Here is an 18,067-nt window from a genome sequence, read left to right as displayed (position 1 = left end):
GGACATAGGTCCTAATATGAAGAAGAACTCATTGCCCGAGCATGGGAAAGCAGTCGTTAACATGGTCCAGGGATGCCCTGGCAAATATAAAGTCCTATATGTTAATGACATAAGGCAATCTTTGGTCGAGATACACAAGTTATTGTGTGAACACAGCCATTACGAGCATGACCATGATAGGTGCCAGGTGTGCACAATCAATGAGAGGGGATGCTGACAAGTAAGAAAGGGCATCCAAGAGATGATTGATCAAGCGATGATCGAGATACTTTAGAATTGCAATGAGGACGAAGTTGATGTAATCACCCCGGTGTTTAAAATTCCTGAGCCTGTTATCGTCAAATATGATGGCAGCAAGAAGACGGTATCATCATCTCTTGTGATCAAGCCAACGGGTCTGGTCCCATATTCATCAGACAAAGTTGTTCCCTATCGATACAATGCTATCATGTTAGAGGATGGGAAGGAGGTTTCATTGCCCTCAACCTCTGTTGTGAGCATCTCAGACGTCAGTGGTGTGACCCGTAGTGGTCGTGTTTTCGCGGCGCAGCCGAAACCCCATGAAGATGTCGTGAGAAGAACTGTTATTAATCATGCTGGTCCGGTGGGGACTTCTTCTAATAATAATCTGGTTCCTGTTGTGAAGGGTGTTGACCCTATTGTTATGAAGAATAATAACACTCCTGTCCTGGTTGGTCAGTTTGGCACTTTAAGAGAGGACGGTGATGAGATGTTAAGGCTCATCAAAAGGAGTGAATACAATGTTCTTGATCAGCTGCTACAAACTCCATCAAAGATATCGGTCTTATCTTTGTTGATGAATTCTGAGCCACACCGTGAAGCTTTGCAGAGGGTGTTGGATGTGGCATACGTGGACCACGATGTCACAATAGAGCAGTTTGATAGTATTATTGCAAATATAACCGCTTGCAACAATTTGAGCTTCTATGATGTTGATCTTCATGAGGAGGGAAAAGACCACAATTTGGCCTTACACATTTCTATGAACTGTAAGGATGATGCCTTGTCCAATGTGTTGGTGGACATAGGATCATCACTTAATGTGTTGCCAAAATTCACTCTTGCTAAACTTTCATACCAAGGGCCTCCCATGAGGCAGAGTGGAGTGGTTGTGAAGGCATTTGATGGATCACGGAAAACTGTGATCGGCGAATTAGAACTCCCGATCAAGATTGGACCTAGTGATTTCCAGATCACTTTTTAGGTCATGGATATTCATCTGTTATACAGTTGTTTGCTTGGCAGACCATGGATTCACGAGGCAGGCACCGTGACATCCACCCTACACCAAAAATTGAAGTCTGTGAAAAACAAGAAGTGGGTGGTGATAGGGGGAGAGAAGGCTCTCTTGGTCAGTCATTTATCTTTCTTCTCCTACATTGATGCTGAGGATAAGGTTTGGACTCCGTTCCAAGCCTTATCTATTGTTGAGCCTTCAAGGAAATGACTTTCTTCATTTGTCTCCTACAATGATGCAAAGTTAGCCATTGAGCATGGTGCAACTACTGGTTTAGGGCAAATGATCAAGTTGGAAGATAACAAATCCCAAGCTGACATAGGGTATTCTTCTGGTGTTTCCAATGAGCGTGGGCTTTTCTAGAGTGGTGGTTTTATCCACACTATTGAAGATCAAGAAGCTGCTGCCATTGTGGAAGATGATGAAGAGGAAAACCTTGGCAACTTTGTCATACCTGGCGAAATCTGCAATAATTGGATCGTTGTTGATGTTCCAACAGTTATCCATAAGTCAACGTAATGTGTTCATTTTGTTTGAAAACCCTTCTCCCATGCCAAAAGGAGAAGTGAAGACATTGTTGGTACAATTTGATTAATAAAATGATATTCATTCAATAATCACATGTTAAATGTTTGTTTTTCCAAATTATTTTTTCTTTTTGCTTTTTTGCATGAAATTGGTGATCACCATAAAACCCTAAAAAAGAGAATAAAATCAATCTTTTCATCTGCATAATGATTTGCCTTGTTTGAATTCTGAAATCTCTTTTATACTCAAAATCATTATGCAGGTTGATCAAACCCATTGAACATAACGATCCAACACTATCTCCCAACTTTGATTCCCTGTATTTGAGGCCGAAGAAGATGATGCTGAAGAGATTCCTGATGAGATTACCCGTCTGCTTGAGCAAGAGGAGAAGATCATCCAGCCGCATCTTGAGAATCTGGAAATAGTCAACTTGGGGTCTGAAGACTGCATTCGTGAAGTAAAGATTGGGGCACTCCTTGAAGAGTCTGTTAAGAAGGGGTTGATTGAGTTGCTACGAGAATATGTCGACGTCTTTGCCTGGTCGTATGAAGACATGCCTGGTCTAGATACTGATATAGTGCAACTTTTCTTGCCATTAAAGCCTGAGTGTGTGCCTGTAAAGCAGAAGCTTAGAAGGACTCATCCTGATATGGCAGTGAAGATTAAAGAAGAAGTTCAGAAGCAAATTGATGTGGGATTTCTGGTGACTTCTACATATCCTCAATGGGTGGCCAATATTGTGCCTGTGCCTAAGAAAGATGGAAAGGTCTGAATGTGTGTGGACTACCGTGACTTGAATAAAGCTAGTCTGAAAGATGATTTTCCTCTACCACACATTGATATGTTGGTAGACAATACAGCTAAGTTCAATGTCTTCTCATTTATGGACGGATTTTCCGTTATAACCAGATTAAAATGGCACCCGAGGATATGAAGAAGACAACATTCATCACACCTTGGGGAACATTCTGTTATCGAGTGATGCCCTTCGGTTTGAAGAACGCCGGAGCCACGTATCAACGTGCCATGACTACCTTGTTTCATGATATGATGCACAAGGAGATTGAAGTGTATGTTGATGATATGATTGCAAAGTCGAAAACGGAAGTTGAACATGTAGAACACTTGTTGAAGCTTTTCCAGCGTTTGAGGAAGTACAAACTCCGTTGGAATCTGAACAAGTGTACATTTGGAGTTCGTTCCGGCAAGTTATTGGGCTTTATTGTCAGTGAAAGAGGTATTGAGGTTGATCCTGCTAAGGTCAAAGCAATACAGGAGATGCATGCGCCCAAAACTGAGAAGCAAGTCCGAGGTTTTCTTGGCCGCTTGAATTACATTTCGGGATTTATATCCCACATGACTGCCACATGTGCACCTATATTCAAGCTCCTCCGAAAAGATCAGCGTCATGATTGGACTGAGGATTGCCAAAAGGCCTTTGACAGTATTAAGGAGTATCTGTCTGAGCCTCCGATTTTGTCTCCACCTGTTGAAAGGAGACCATTGGTTATGTACTTAACCGTGCTTGATGATTCCATGGGTTGTGTATTGGATCAACAAGATGAATCAGGGAAGAAAGAGTATGCAATATACTACTTGAGTAAGAAGTTCACTGATTGTGAGTCTCGGTACTCAACGCTCGAGAAGACATGTTGTGCTTTGGCTTGGGCTGCTAAGCGCTTCCGCCAGTATATGTTGAATCATACAACTTGGTTGATATCCAAAATGGATCCAATCAAGTATATCTTTGAGAAACCTTCTCTAACTAGGAGAATTGCCCGTTGGTAGATGTTGCGGTCTGAGTATGATAATTAGTATCAAGCTCAAAAAGCTATTAAAGGTAGTATCTTGGCTAACCACTTGGCACATCAACCAATTGAAGATTATCAGTATGTGCAGTACGACTTCCCAGATGAGGAGAATCTGTATTTGAAGATGAAAGATTGCGATGAGCCTACGCTCGATGAAGGGCCAGAGTCTGGTTCCCGATGGGGTATGGTGTTCGATGGCGCTGTTAATCAATATGGAAATGGTATTGGGGCAGTGATTATTACTCCTCACGGCACACATTTTCCTTTTACAGCAAGGCTAACTTTCAAATGCATGAATAATATGGCGGAGTATGACGCTTGTATTATGGGTTTGGAGGAATGTATTGATCTTAGGATCAAACATCTTGATGTTTACGGTGATTCGGTCCTTGTTGTTAATCAAATTAAGGGTGAATGGGAGACGAATCAACCTGGCCTCATCCCATATAGAGATTATGCGAGGAGGATTTCAACTTTCTTTACTGAAGTTGACTTCCATCATATTCCTCGAGATGAGAATCGGATGGCAAATGCTCTTGCTACGCTTGCTTCAATGATTGTTGTCAAGTATTGGAATGAAGTTCCCAACATTATCGTGATGAGCTTGGATAGACCGGCTCATGTATTTGCAGTTGAAGAAGTGAAAGATGATAAACCATGGTATTATGATATCAAGTGCTTTCTCCAAAGTCAGACTTGCCCGCCTGGGGCATCTCTTAAAGATAGGAAGACTTTGAGGAGATTATCTGGCAATTTCTACCTTAATGGTGATGTGCTTTATAAGAGGAATTTTGACATGGTTCTGCTCAGATGCGTGGATAGACACGAAGCAGACCTGTTGATGACTGAAGTCCATGAGGGTTCATTTGGTACTCATTCCAATGGACATGCCATGGCAAAGAAGATGTTGAGAGCAGGCTACTATTGGGTGACAATGGAGTCTGACTGCTGCAAATATGTGAAGAAATGCCACAAGTGTCAGATTTATGCGGATAAGATTCATATTCCCCCGACACTTCTGAATGTTATTTCCTCACCATGGCCTTTCTCCATGTGGGGAATTGACATGATTGGCATGATTGAACCAAAGGCATCAAACGGTCACCATTTTATTCTCGTAGCTATTGATTACTTCACCAAGTGGGTTGAAGCGACGTCATATGCGAATGTGACCAGGCAAGTGGTTGTGAAGTTTATCAAGAATCAACTCATATGCCGATATGGTGTGCCAGACAAGATCATTACTGATAATGGATCTAACTTGAATAGTAAGATGATGAAAGAGTTGTGTAGCGAGTTCAAGATTTCACATCATAATTCTTCTCCCTATAGACCCAAGATGAATGAGGTTGTTGAAGCTGCTAACGAGAACATCAAGAAGATTATTCAAAAGATGGTTGTTACATACAAAGATTGGCATGAGATGCTGCCATTTGCTTTACATGGTTATCGTACATCTGTCCGCACTTCAACAGGGGCAACCCCTTTCTCTCTTGTATATGGCATGGAGGTTGTGTTCCCCGTGGAGGTTGAGATCCCATCAATGAGAGTCTTGATGGAAGCCAAGGTGACAGAGGCTGAGTGGGTTCAGAGTCGTTATGACCAATTGAACTTAATTGAAGAGAAGAGATTGACTGCCATGGTCAGTTGTATCAGCAGAGGATGAAGAAAACCTTTGATAAGAAGGTCAAGCCTCGTGTGCTCCGAGAAGGTGACCTCGTGCTCAAGAAAGTCTTGTCTTTCGCGCCCGATTCCAGGGGCAACTGGACTCCAAACTATGAAGTGAAGGAAAATTGCGATCCAAAATGCAGCGGAAATTAAGAATTTTCTCCTTTAGTGATCCTTACGAATGGGCATGATCAGTGATAGAATATTTACCTCTTGTGACGATTAAAACCTTTGGTGCAGATCTATTGTGACGATCAAAATCTTTGATGCAGATCTACGGAGCGATCACGAACGTTGAACGATGACAACGTCTCTACTCAGTCCACACGAACGGATTCCTTCAATCTCAGTGCTAGCTGGTATGAATGAAGGCTTTGAGTGAGAGAGAGAGAGAGAGAGAGAGAGAGAACGAAAATAATGCAACCGCAATGAATGCTTCTGCACAAGGGTTCTATTTATAGAACCACATGTGTGGGCTTCAAGCTAAAAAGCCCACTTAAGTGTATTTGGCCCATATCTTATAATATGCCCAAAATCACTTAAGCATGTGGTACCTTACCATATTTCGTATTCTACTTAAGTACACCGTACCTTACGATGTTCTACAATTCACTTAAGGGCACCGTACCTTACGGTGTTCCTTAGTTACTCTATCTCTCATCAATCCGTCCTTTGTGTGTGACCCTGTAGGTTTTCGCGGCATTGGCAATTATATTAAATCATGTATTTAACATAATAAATAGTGAGCGGTATCTAGAAACACATCACTGCTACCCAAGACACGAAAATGTCATGTGATCTGACAAATCCTTCTGTGATAATACTTATGTGTATAATTACCCTTTTGCCCTTATGTCTATATTGAACTCAAGGCATAGATTGTGTCATCCTTGTCCAATTCAATATTGGGCCCATAGACATTTATCCTGTTATGCAGGATGGGCAAATTCCATCTAGGTCACTCATGTCCCTCAGAATGCTTCGTGGAGTACCCTTCAACTGTCTTTATGGTTATCCAGTTACGGACAACGTTTGATCAACAATAAAGCATTTGACTCTACATCTAGGGTCCATAGTGGTTTCAGGTTGAAGAGTGGTATACACCATTATCACCATGAGAATAACTTATGACACTTTGCCTAACTTTCTATATAGTATTCTCATAGCGGGTCAATCCGGTATAAATATTACTCTTAATATTCATACCTATGTTTAAGACCTGATAACTCCTTATCCATGATCCCTGAGATGTGATCATCAGTCTATATACATAATAGTCTTAATGTTTTAATGTTATCCCACTTCACAATAAAGCTCGACTACGGATACTTTAAGAATAGTGTTCTTATGTTTAATGTGATCTCATGATTAAGTCATACTTGATACATTAAACAGACTAGCTATTCTAGGGACTTTATTAAACAAGCATAATAAAGAAAAATCCTTTTATTATTAATAAATAATTCGATACAAGTACCAAAAGTATTGGCCTCTAGGGCTTACACCAATAATCTCCCACTAGCACTAGAGCCAATCAGGCATACCCCTAATGCCCATAGATCTAGTATGGCCATCATGCTTCTGCTGCGCAAAAGGCTTTGTTAGTGGGTCAGAAACATTGTCAAGTGTAGGTACTCTGCATATTTTCACATATCCTCTATCTATTATCTCTCGAATGAGGTGATAACGCCTAAGTATGTGTTTGGATCGTTGGTGAGATCTAGGCTCCTTAGCTTGTGCAATAGCACCATTGTTATCACAGTAGAGACCAATGGGATCCACAATGCTAGGAACTATGCCACGTTCACTAATGAACTTTTTGATCCAAACAACTTCCTTTGCTGCACTTGAGGCAGCAATACACTCGGCCTCAGTTGTAGAATCAACAACTATATCTTGCTTTGAACTCTTCCAGCTCACAGCGCCACCGTTTAAGCAAAACACATAACCAGATTGCGATCTAAAGTCATCCTTATCTGTCTGGAAGCTAGCATCGGTGTATCCAATTACAGCCAGCTCTTCCTAACCTCCATATATCAAGAATGAGTCTTTAGTCCTTCTCAAATACTTGAGGATATTCTTGACAGCTACCCAGTGAGCATCACCAGGATCAAATTGGTACCTACTCGTTGCACTTAAGGCATACGAGACATCTGGTCGAGTACATAACTGGCATACATGATAGATCCTATTGCAGATGCATATGGAATCTTGTTCATGCGATCCCTTTCGTCCTTAGTTGAAGGGGATTGTGTTTTTGATAGACATAGACCATGTTGCATAGGTATGAATCCTTTCTTGGAATCATGCATATTAAAGCGTCTCAACACTTTGTCTATGTATGTACTCTGACTTAGGCCAAGCAGTTTTTGTGATCTATCTCTATAGATTCTGATTCCTAATATGTAGGTTGCTTCACCTAGGTCCTTCATAGAAAAGCATTTCCCCAACCAAGACTTTACTTGTTGTAGGGTAGGGTTATCGTTTCCAATGAGTAATATGCCATCTACATATAATACCAGGAAAACGATCATGCTCCCACTAACCTTCCTGTAGACACAAGGCTCATCTTTGTTCTTGATGAATCCATATTGTTTTACTGTTTCATCAAAACGAAGATTCCAGCTTCTGGAAGCTTGCTTCAATCCATAGATTGATCTTTGTAACTTACATATATTTTGGGCTTCCTCTGGTATGTCAAATCCTTCAGGCTGTGTCATGTACACATCCTCAAGAAGATTTCCATTAAGGAAAGCAGTTTTGACATCCATCTGCCATATTTCATAATCATGATATGCAGCGCTAGCAAGTAAAATCCGAACAGATTTAAGCATTGAAACTGGTGAAAAGGTTTCATCATAGTCAATCCCATGAATTTGTTTATATCCTTTTGCAACCAGTCTTGCCTTATAGGTATGTACCTTACCATCCATGTCAGTCTTCTTTTTGAAGACTCACTTGCATCCTATAGGGTTAACTCCTACAGGAGGCTCTACCAAGGTCCAAACCTGGTTTGTGTACATGGAATCCATTTCAGATTTCATGGCTTCTAGCCACTTCTCAGACTCGGGACCAGTTATGGCCTTTTGGTAGGTCACAGGCTCATCTTGGTCCATGAGTAATACATCACCTTGATCAGTTATGAGATATCCATATCTCTCAGGTAGTTGATGTATCCTGCTTGACCTACGCTGGTCTTGTTCTACTTGAGCAGGTTGCTCTTCCACAACTACTTGTGTTTCCTGATCTAATTCCTCCATAGGTGTATCAATGCTTTGTGATTCTTGAATTTCTTCAAGCTCTACTTTCCTCCCACTGATTCTTTTGGAAATAAAATCCTTTTCTAGAAAAAATCCAGTTCGAGCGACAAACACTTTGCCCTCAGAAGGATTGTAGAAGTAGTACCCTCTTGTTTCTTTAGGATACCCCACAAATAAGCATTTGTCAGATTTGGGCTCAAGCTTAGTTGAAATTTGTCGTTTCACATAAACTTTGCAACCCCAAATCTTCATGTAAGACATATGTGGTTTCTTACCACTCCATATTTCATATGGTGTCTTCTCAACCCTTTTGGGTGGAAAACGGTTAAGTGTGTAAGCTACTATCAATAGTGCATGTCCCCAAAAGGAGTTTGGAAGATCGGCGTGACTCATCATGGATCGGACCATGTCTAACAGGGTTAGATTTCTTCTCTCAAATACACCATTCCATTGGGGTGTTCCAGGAGGAGTAAGTTGGGATAGGATCCCACACTCTCTCAGATGGTCATCAAACTTTAGGCTTAAATACTCACCACCTCGATCTGATCAAAGAGTTTTAATATTCTTACCTAGTTGGTTTTGTACTTCATTCTTGAATTCCTGGAACTTTTCAAATGACTCTGGTTTGTGTTTCATTAAATACACATAACTATATCTACTGAAATCATCAATGAATGTGATGAAGTACTGAAAACCTCCTCTGGCTGGTATGTTCAGTGGTCCACATACATCAGTATGTATGAGGGCCAAAAGATCATTAGCTCTTTCACCTTTTCCTGTGAATGGAGACTTTGTAATCTTTCTAATTAAACAAGATCTGCATGTCTCATATGATTCATAATCAAAAGAGTCCAAGAGTCCATCGTGATGGAGTTTGGAAATGCGTTTCTCATTTATATGGCCTAATCGACAATGCCAAAGGTAAGTTGGATTTAACTCGTTAGGTTTCATCCTTTTAGTATTAATGTTATAAATGTTGGTGTAAGCCCTAGAGGCCAATACTTTTGGTACTTGTATCGAATTATTTATTAATAATAAAAGACATTTTCTTTATTATGGTTGATTAATAAAGTCCCTGGAATAGATAGTCCGTTTAATGTATATTAAGTGTGACTTAATCATGAGAGCACATTAAACATAAGGACACTATTCTTAAAGTATCCATAGTCGAGCTTTAGTGTGAAGTGGGATAACATTAAAGCATTAAGACTATTATGTTTGTAGACTGATGATCACATCTCATGGATCATGGATAAAGAGTTATCAAATCTTAAACATAGGTACGAATATTAGGAGTAATATTTATACCGGATTGACCCGCTATGAGAATACTATATAGAAAGTTATGCAAAGTGTCATACGTTATTCTCATGGTGATAATAGTGTATACCACTCTTCGACCTGAAACCACTATGGATCCTAGATGTAGAGTCGAGTGCTTTATTGCTGATCCAACATTGTCCGTAACTGGATAACCATAAAGACAGTTGATGGGTACTCCACGAAGCATGTTGAGGGACATGAGTGTCCTAGATGGAATTTGCTCATCCTGCGTAATAGGATAAATGTCTATGGGCCCAATATTGAACTGGACAAGGATGACACGGTCTATACCTTGTGTTCAATATAGACATAAGGGCAAAGGGGTAATTATACACATAATTATTATCACAGGAGGTTTTGTCAGATCACATGACATTTTCGTGACTTGGGTAGCAGTGATGTGTTGCTAGATACCGCTCACTGTTTATTATGTTAAATGTGTGATTTAATATAATTGCCAACGTCGCGAAAACCTACAGGGTCACACACAAAGGACGGATTGATGAGAGATAGAGTAACTAAGGAACATCGTAAGGTACGGTGCACTTAAGTGGAATACGAAATATGGTAAGGTACCAAATACTTAAGTGATTTTGGCATATTATGAGATATGGGCCAAAATACACTTAAGTGGGCTTTTTTAGCTTGAAGCCCACACAAGTGGTTCTATAAATAGAACCCTTGGGTAGAAGCATTGTCACTCCACTCAGACTCAAACTCAAGTGAAGACTTGGAGTTTCGTTTCCCTCTCTCTCTCACTCAAAGCCTTCATTCGTACCAGCTAGCACTGAGATTGAAGGAATCCGTTCGTGTGGACTGAGTAGAGACGTTGTCATCGTTCAACGTTCGTGATTGCCCCGTGGATATGTATCCAAGGTTTTGATCGTTACAAGAGTTCTGCACCAAAGGTTTGAATCGCCACAAGAGGTAACGATTCTATCACTGATCATGCCCATTCGTAAGGATCACTAAATGGAGACATTTTAAATTCCGCTACGCCTTGGATGGCAATTCTCCTTCAATAAATAGGAATTTCGAGATCAAGGACATATAGTCCATTGCTCATTTGTGCATTAGCATAGAATATATCATTCAAATAAATTGAGCAACAATTGTTCTTTATTATAAATGAAAAACCAAACTTGTCCAAATGTGAGAACCGCTAGGTACATAATAACAGTTCTCTAACTAAATTATTAAACCACTAGGTAAAGTCAATACATAAGTTCCTACGGCTAAAGCAGCAACCTTTGCTCCATTGCCAACTCGTAGGTCAACTTCACCTTTTCCCAAATCTCTACTTCTTTTTAGCCCCTACACATTTGTACAAATGTGAGAACCGCATCCAGTATCTAATACCCATGATGCAGAAGTAGATAAATTTATTTCAATAACAAAAATACCTGAAGTTGAAGTCTCTACTCCATTCTTCGTATCTTCTAGGTACTTTGGGCAGTTTCTCTTCCAGTGTCCGGTTTTACCGCAATGGAAGCAAGTGTCTGCCTTTGTTATGCCTCCACTAGGCTTCAAAGCACAACTGTGGGTCTGGGTTTGGAAACTTCCTTGCCTTTCCCTTTATCACCCTGCTTGGTGGGCCTTTTGTTCTGTCTCTTTCCATTTCCGATCATCAGAATGGACTTCCCTTTTGTCTTCAGATTCTGCTCAGCTATGCTTAACATGGCTAGCAGTTCAGGAAGAGATTTGTCCATATCATTCATATTGAAATTTAGAACAAATTGAATGAATCTATTTGGCAATGATTGCAAGATCAAATCAGTCGCAAGTTCCTTTCCGAGGGGAAAACCCAACCTTTCAAGGTTTTCCACGTACCCAATCATCTTGAGCACATGGGGACTTACAGGGGCTCCCTCGGCTAACTTGCATTGAAAAAGGGCTTTTGAAACTTCAAACCTCTCATGCCTTGCTTGCTCTTGATAGAGCATCTTCAGGTGTTCGATCATATCGAACGCTGCCATATTCTCATGTTGCTTTTGCAATTCTGAGTTCATGGTAGCTAGCATGAGACAAGCAGTTTCATTGGCATCATCAACATGCTTCTTATAAGCATCTCTTTCTGCCTTAAGTGCAGAACTAGGAAGTTCCTCTTCAGGAACAGGTTTCTCCAAGACATACAGCTTTTTATCATGTTTGAGGACAATCCTCAAGTTTCGATGTCAATCCAGAAAATTTATCCCAGACAATTTTTCCTTGTCAAGGATTGATCGCAAGATGTTGTTAGAGGTGTTTGTTGTCATGGTAATCTACATAAGAATTAATGAAAATATAAGTATCAATAACATATTTAATTAGGCCTTTAATTAAATATGCTCCCACTATTTTACTCAAAACAAATGACCCTCATCATTTGATTTGGAAAATCCCGTTGGAAGATTTTCTAGTGGGTCGAGATCCACATTTCACTTTGTTCTAACTCCGTGTAGGCGGATTACACAAAACTAGGTTATTTAGGTAGGAACTCCTTCCAATTGTATCTAATACAACTCTCGAAAATTTCAGTTGGGTGAATAACTCCTTATTCCAATCCATCATATGGATTATTTCCAGCTCTTGCTTCTAAACATATATAATCTTATTATAATTTGTTTAGTTAAGTTTGACCCATTGTTTTAGCAGTTTGATATTACAACTATCCCATCGCACCTTACTAATATAGAACATGCACCTCGCGTATGCGAAACCTACATTATTCAATACTAGTCTTGATGAGTGCTAAAACTCGGAAAGCATAAACTTAATATTTAATTTGAGGGAATTTTAATTATTATGATCTCACCGGCTTATTTATCATATCAATCGTCTCTCACATGCATCAACATATATTCACATGCATCAACATACATACACATGCATCAACATGCATAATGAAACAATTATGGCCCCTAGCGCAATTGTTCTCCCAAGCCAATGAGAGAATCTAAGCTAACCTAACAACGATCTAAGCTTCTCCAAGCAAGATCTTCAAGGTTGTCCTCCTTTGATATTGAATTCTTCTCTTTCTTCATAACATTGTCCTCCTTTGATATTGAATTCTTCTCTTTCTTCATAACAATTACATTACAGAAGAAACTCGTTTTACATACGAGGGAGTGAGATAAGAACAGAAGTTACATTAAGAGATTAAAAGGAGAGGCACGACTCGCAGGTCGTATTTTAAAACCCAAAACAAAATAAAGGATGACTAAGCCCATAACTGATCACCACAAGGAAATAATAATAAACACATTATTATTATTATTATTAATTTTAATTCCTTTAATTAATTAAAACCAAATTAATGAACAATTCATTTGAAATCGGCGTCGTTTTGCATCAACACAACTCTTGCGCAGTCACAAAACGGAAAACCCCGAGAATTCTGACTATGTGAATGTGACGACCGTCACAAGCATGTTACGACCGTCACAGGCCCATGACGAACGTCACGCAGCCAAAAACAGAAACGCCTAGAATTCTGGATCTATGAATGTGACGACCGTTACAAAGCATGTGACGACCGTCACGTCCAGCTTGTTACGATCGTCACAGGTCCATGACGATCGTCACGCGGCCAAAAACCACCGCTTTGAAACAGTCAGCAGACATGTTCCAACAAGCCCTCAATTCACAACTCCTTGACGACACAAACCTTGCGCCGTCACTAACCCTAATGCACCAATTTCAGATCGTCAAACACACCTCGATTGTTGATTCAGTATGATTGATCAACAAGTCATTGCTTCACCATACTAATGTCGGATTTCGAAGCAAATGACCATTGATCGCTCAATGGAAAACAACCATTTAGTGTTTGAATGAACAAAACAGAAACAGTATATCATATATACCGTACTTTGCATTAGGATTACTTATATCATATATAAGTTGATCGGTCTCAATTGCGTAACCTCTGGATGATCGATGTATCGCTGCTTCACCATACTAATGTCGGTTCCGAAGCATAGTCAACACCAATCATCCAACTTGTACACTCATGATGCCAAATTTAATTACTCGATTAATTAATTGCTTCATTTTGTCTTTTAATCATATTAATACATAAAATAAACAGCTATCCGAGTCATGGTTTCGTAAGTGGCTTTGATACCACTAAAGGAAAATTGCGATCCAAAACGCAGCGGAAATTAAGAATTTTCTCCTTTAGTGATCCTTACGAATGAGCATGATCAGTGATAGAATATTTACCTCTTGTGACGATTGAAACCTTTGGTGCAGATCTCTTGTGACGATCAAAACCTTTGATGCAGATCTACGGATCGATCACGAACGTTGAACGATGACAACGTCTTTACTCAGTCCACACGAATAGATTCCTTCAATCTCAGTGCTAGCTGGTACGAATGAAGGCTTTGAGTGTGTGTGTGTGTGTGTGTGTCTGAGAGAGAGAGAGAGAGAGAGAGAACGAAAATAATGCAACCGCAATGAATGCTTCTGCATAAGGGTTCTATTTATAGAACCACATGTGTGGGCTTCAAGTTAAAAAGCCCACTTAAGTGTATTTGGCCCATATCTTATAATATGCCCAAAATCACTTAAGCACGTGGTATCTTACCATATTTCGTATTCTACTTAAGTACACCGTACCTTACGATGTTCTACAATTCACTTAAGGGCACCGTACCTTACGGTGTTCCTTAGTTACTCTATCTCTCATCAATTTGTCCTTTGTGTGTGACCCTGTAGGTTTTCGCGGCATTGGCAATTATATTAAATCATGTATTTAACATAATAAACAGTGAGCGGTATCTAGCAACACATCACTGCTACCCAAGACACGAAAATGTCATGTGATATAACAAATCCTTCTGTGATAATACTTATGTGTATAATTACCCTTTTGCCCTTATGTCTATATTGAACTCAAGGCATAGACCATGTCATCCTTGTCCAGTTTTATATTGGGCCCATAGACATTTATCTTGTCACGCAGGATGGGAAAATTCCATCTAGGTCACTCATGTCCCTCAGCATGCTTATTGGAGTACCCATTAACTGTCTTTATGGTTATCCAGTTACAGACAATGTTTGATCAGCAATAAAGCACTCGACTCTACATCTAGGGTCCATAGTGGTTTCAGGTCGAACAGTGGTATACACCATTATCACCATGAGAATAACTTATGACACTTTGCATAACTTTCTATATAGTATTCTCATAGAGGGTCAATCCGGTATAAATATTACTCTGAATATTCATACCTATGTTTAAGACTTGATAACTCCTTATCCATGATCCATGAGATGTGATCATCAGTCTATATACATAATAGTCTTAATGTTTTAATGTTATCCCACTTCACAATAAAGCTCGACTACGGATACTTTAAGAATAGTGTCCTTATGTTTAATGTGATCTCATGATTAAGTCATACTTGATACATTAAACGGACTAGCTATTCTAGGGACTTTATTAAACAAGCATAATAAAGAAAAAGCCTTTTATTATTAATAAATAATTCGATACAAGTACCAAAAGTATTGGCCTCTAAGGCTTACACCAACATGAAGGTCCATATGTTGTTAAGAGAGCCTTTTCAGGCGGTGCTTTGATGCTTACAACCATGGATGGGGGGGGATTTCACTCGTCCTGTGAATTCAGATGCAGTCAAGAAATACTTCACCTAAAAATAAAAACAGAATAACTCGCTAAGTTGAAAACTCGAAAGGGCAGCTTAGGCAAAAAATGAGCGTCTCGGTGGATTGAAAACCCGAAAGGGCGGTCCAGGCAAAAGTTAGTGACATGAAAAAAAATGAATATATACCCTGCTAGATTGAGTACCTCACCCTGGGGCAATCTAGGCAAAAATTAGGGATTTGGCAAGTAACTGCATCCTGACAAGACTTTGTTCTATAGCTGTCTTCTATCAAAGATTCTCGCTCAGTCATCGTCAACTGAAGCGTCAAATACATTGGATTCAGAGTTGGTGGAGAAATGGTCATTATGTTCAATGTAGCCTTTTTCCAATATATATCACCAATTTCAAATTTGTAAAGATCCATGGAGTCTCGCCATTTGCGTACTACCATTCTATCAAATAAATTTGAGCATTTATCCAATTCTTTGCACTCTTATTTATTTTTGTTTAATAAATGTTTGCATGTTTTTAATTGATAAATATCATTGTTTTAAACAATTAAAGTTTTTATAAACTGTTTCAAACAAAGTGAACATTCACAATGACTGAAAGGATACATGGAATGTCTTCAGTGCTCTCCCAAGGATAGTACGATTTCCAAAAGGGTAAGACATTTGTTCATATTTTGGCATGTTTGTATCCTCTTTATCAGCTTTCAAGTTATCTCCCCAACGAGCGCAGAAAAGAGTGATACATCATTAGCTTCCCAAAGAGTCTGACACTAGCATTTGTGTTTTATCAATTATATGGTTGTCATCCCTTGTGTGGACTGACCTAAAATCCCTTATAGATTGATAAAAGTTTACATGCTATCTATTCACGAGGAAGTTTGTCTTTCCCTAATATGAGTAGAAGTCCTCAGCGGAGTAAGCATGTGTTCCCAGCATAGCTTCCTTTCTAGATAAGTTATTTACTCAGCGAGTAGTTGTTTAGAGCAGTTGGTGAAGGGCTTGTTTCCCTTTTCATCCCCAACATGGCACGTGTTGACGAGTGATTCGTTTCCGATTCCCTTAGCCAGGGCAGTCTCCTTTGAGAATGTTGGGAGTTTATCCCCAGTAGGGTTGCTTACCAGTCCATCCCCGGTAGGGTTGCCTGATCCGAGCTTGATAATTTGTATCCCCTCCGAGTCTGAAGATCTCTTCCAGTATTGGACGGTGATGAGGAAGATGTGTTATTTTCTTCCCCAGCGGAACAAATTGTTCTTTCTCCCCTTAGTAGAGATGTCTCTCCAGCAATTAGAAGGGAGTGTTTTAATTGATGTGTATCTAGTTGGTAGTTGTTCCCCACAGAGTTTCACATCATTCCTCGATAAGTTCCCCAGTAGAGTTTCTTCTACGATGGATCTTATTGACATCCCGTCTCCAGTTCCCGAGAATTGTTGGAAAATCCCTGGCAGTCGGAAGCTGTGAGCTTTTCTTGTCCCCTGCGGTGGTCTGTGGCTCCTGGTATTTGATGCATCCCCACCAGAACTGATTTCTCCTGTGGGTCTGACCCTTTCTCTTTTGAGATGTTATGTCGGTTGTCCGTTCAAGATTCTTGGACCTGTTTGTGTTATATATGTCTGTCTGTCAGCATTAATCATACATAAATGACGCATATACATGCATAATCATAGCATTCAGATATTCATGTTGCATTCTTTGCCATATATCTTTGCTTGTTATCTCCTGCTATTGGTGAAATATTCTTCCCCAAGCAGATGTTTGATTCTGATCTCTCCATATAGAGTCAGCCCTATAGGCAAAAAGTGTCTATCTTTCCTTCTTTATTCCCCACTGAGTTATGTCCTCATGGATGATTATTGTTTCAGTTTCCTCCCCAGTTGTGTATTGGGATGGAATTACTCCCCTGAGTTATATCCTCATCGGGTTGAGTCGTGTTTGATTGTGTCTTTCTAGTTTGTTCCTAGATTGACTCCTTTCTTGTTATTCCCCTGCAGTTCCTTGTGGTTCAGTTATTCAATTGCTCAGTAACTAGTAATTGTCCATCTTTTCCCCAGTGTATTTCTGTGGCTTTCTACCCAGTAACCGGTAGTTGTAAGTCCTATTTCTATGGCTTTTTACCCAGTAACCGGTAGTTGTAAGTCCTATTTCTGTGGCTTTCTACCCAGTAACCGGTAGTTGTAAGTCCTATTTTTGTGGCTTTCTACCCGGTAACCGGTAGTTGTAAGTCCTATTTCTGTGGCTTTCTACCCAATAATCGGTAGTTGTAAGTCCTATTTCTGTGGCTTTCTACCCAGTAACTGGTAGTTGTAAGTCCTATTTCAATGGCTTTCTACCCAATAACCGGTAGTTGTAAGTCCTATTTTTGTGGTTTTCTACCAAGTAACCGGTAGATGTAATACCCTCTTTGTTGGTTATCTTTACCCAATATCCGATATTGATATTCCTCTGCTTTTGAGTATACCACCCAGTAACCGGTGATATATCTCTTGAATGATTGCTTTTGTCAAGCAATTTATCCCCTGCGAGTCATCTTTCATTTACCCTTGTTTGATAATGACTGCTTCTCCTTTTTTGATTGGTCATCATTTTATACCCAGTACCCGATATCCCGATGTCC

Source organism: Lathyrus oleraceus, chromosome 6 (genome assembly GCF_024323335.1).
Source record: "Lathyrus oleraceus cultivar Zhongwan6 chromosome 6, CAAS_Psat_ZW6_1.0, whole genome shotgun sequence".
Taxonomy (NCBI): Eukaryota; Viridiplantae; Streptophyta; class Magnoliopsida; order Fabales; family Fabaceae; genus Lathyrus; species Lathyrus oleraceus.
This window is presented reverse-complemented; position numbering follows the sequence as displayed.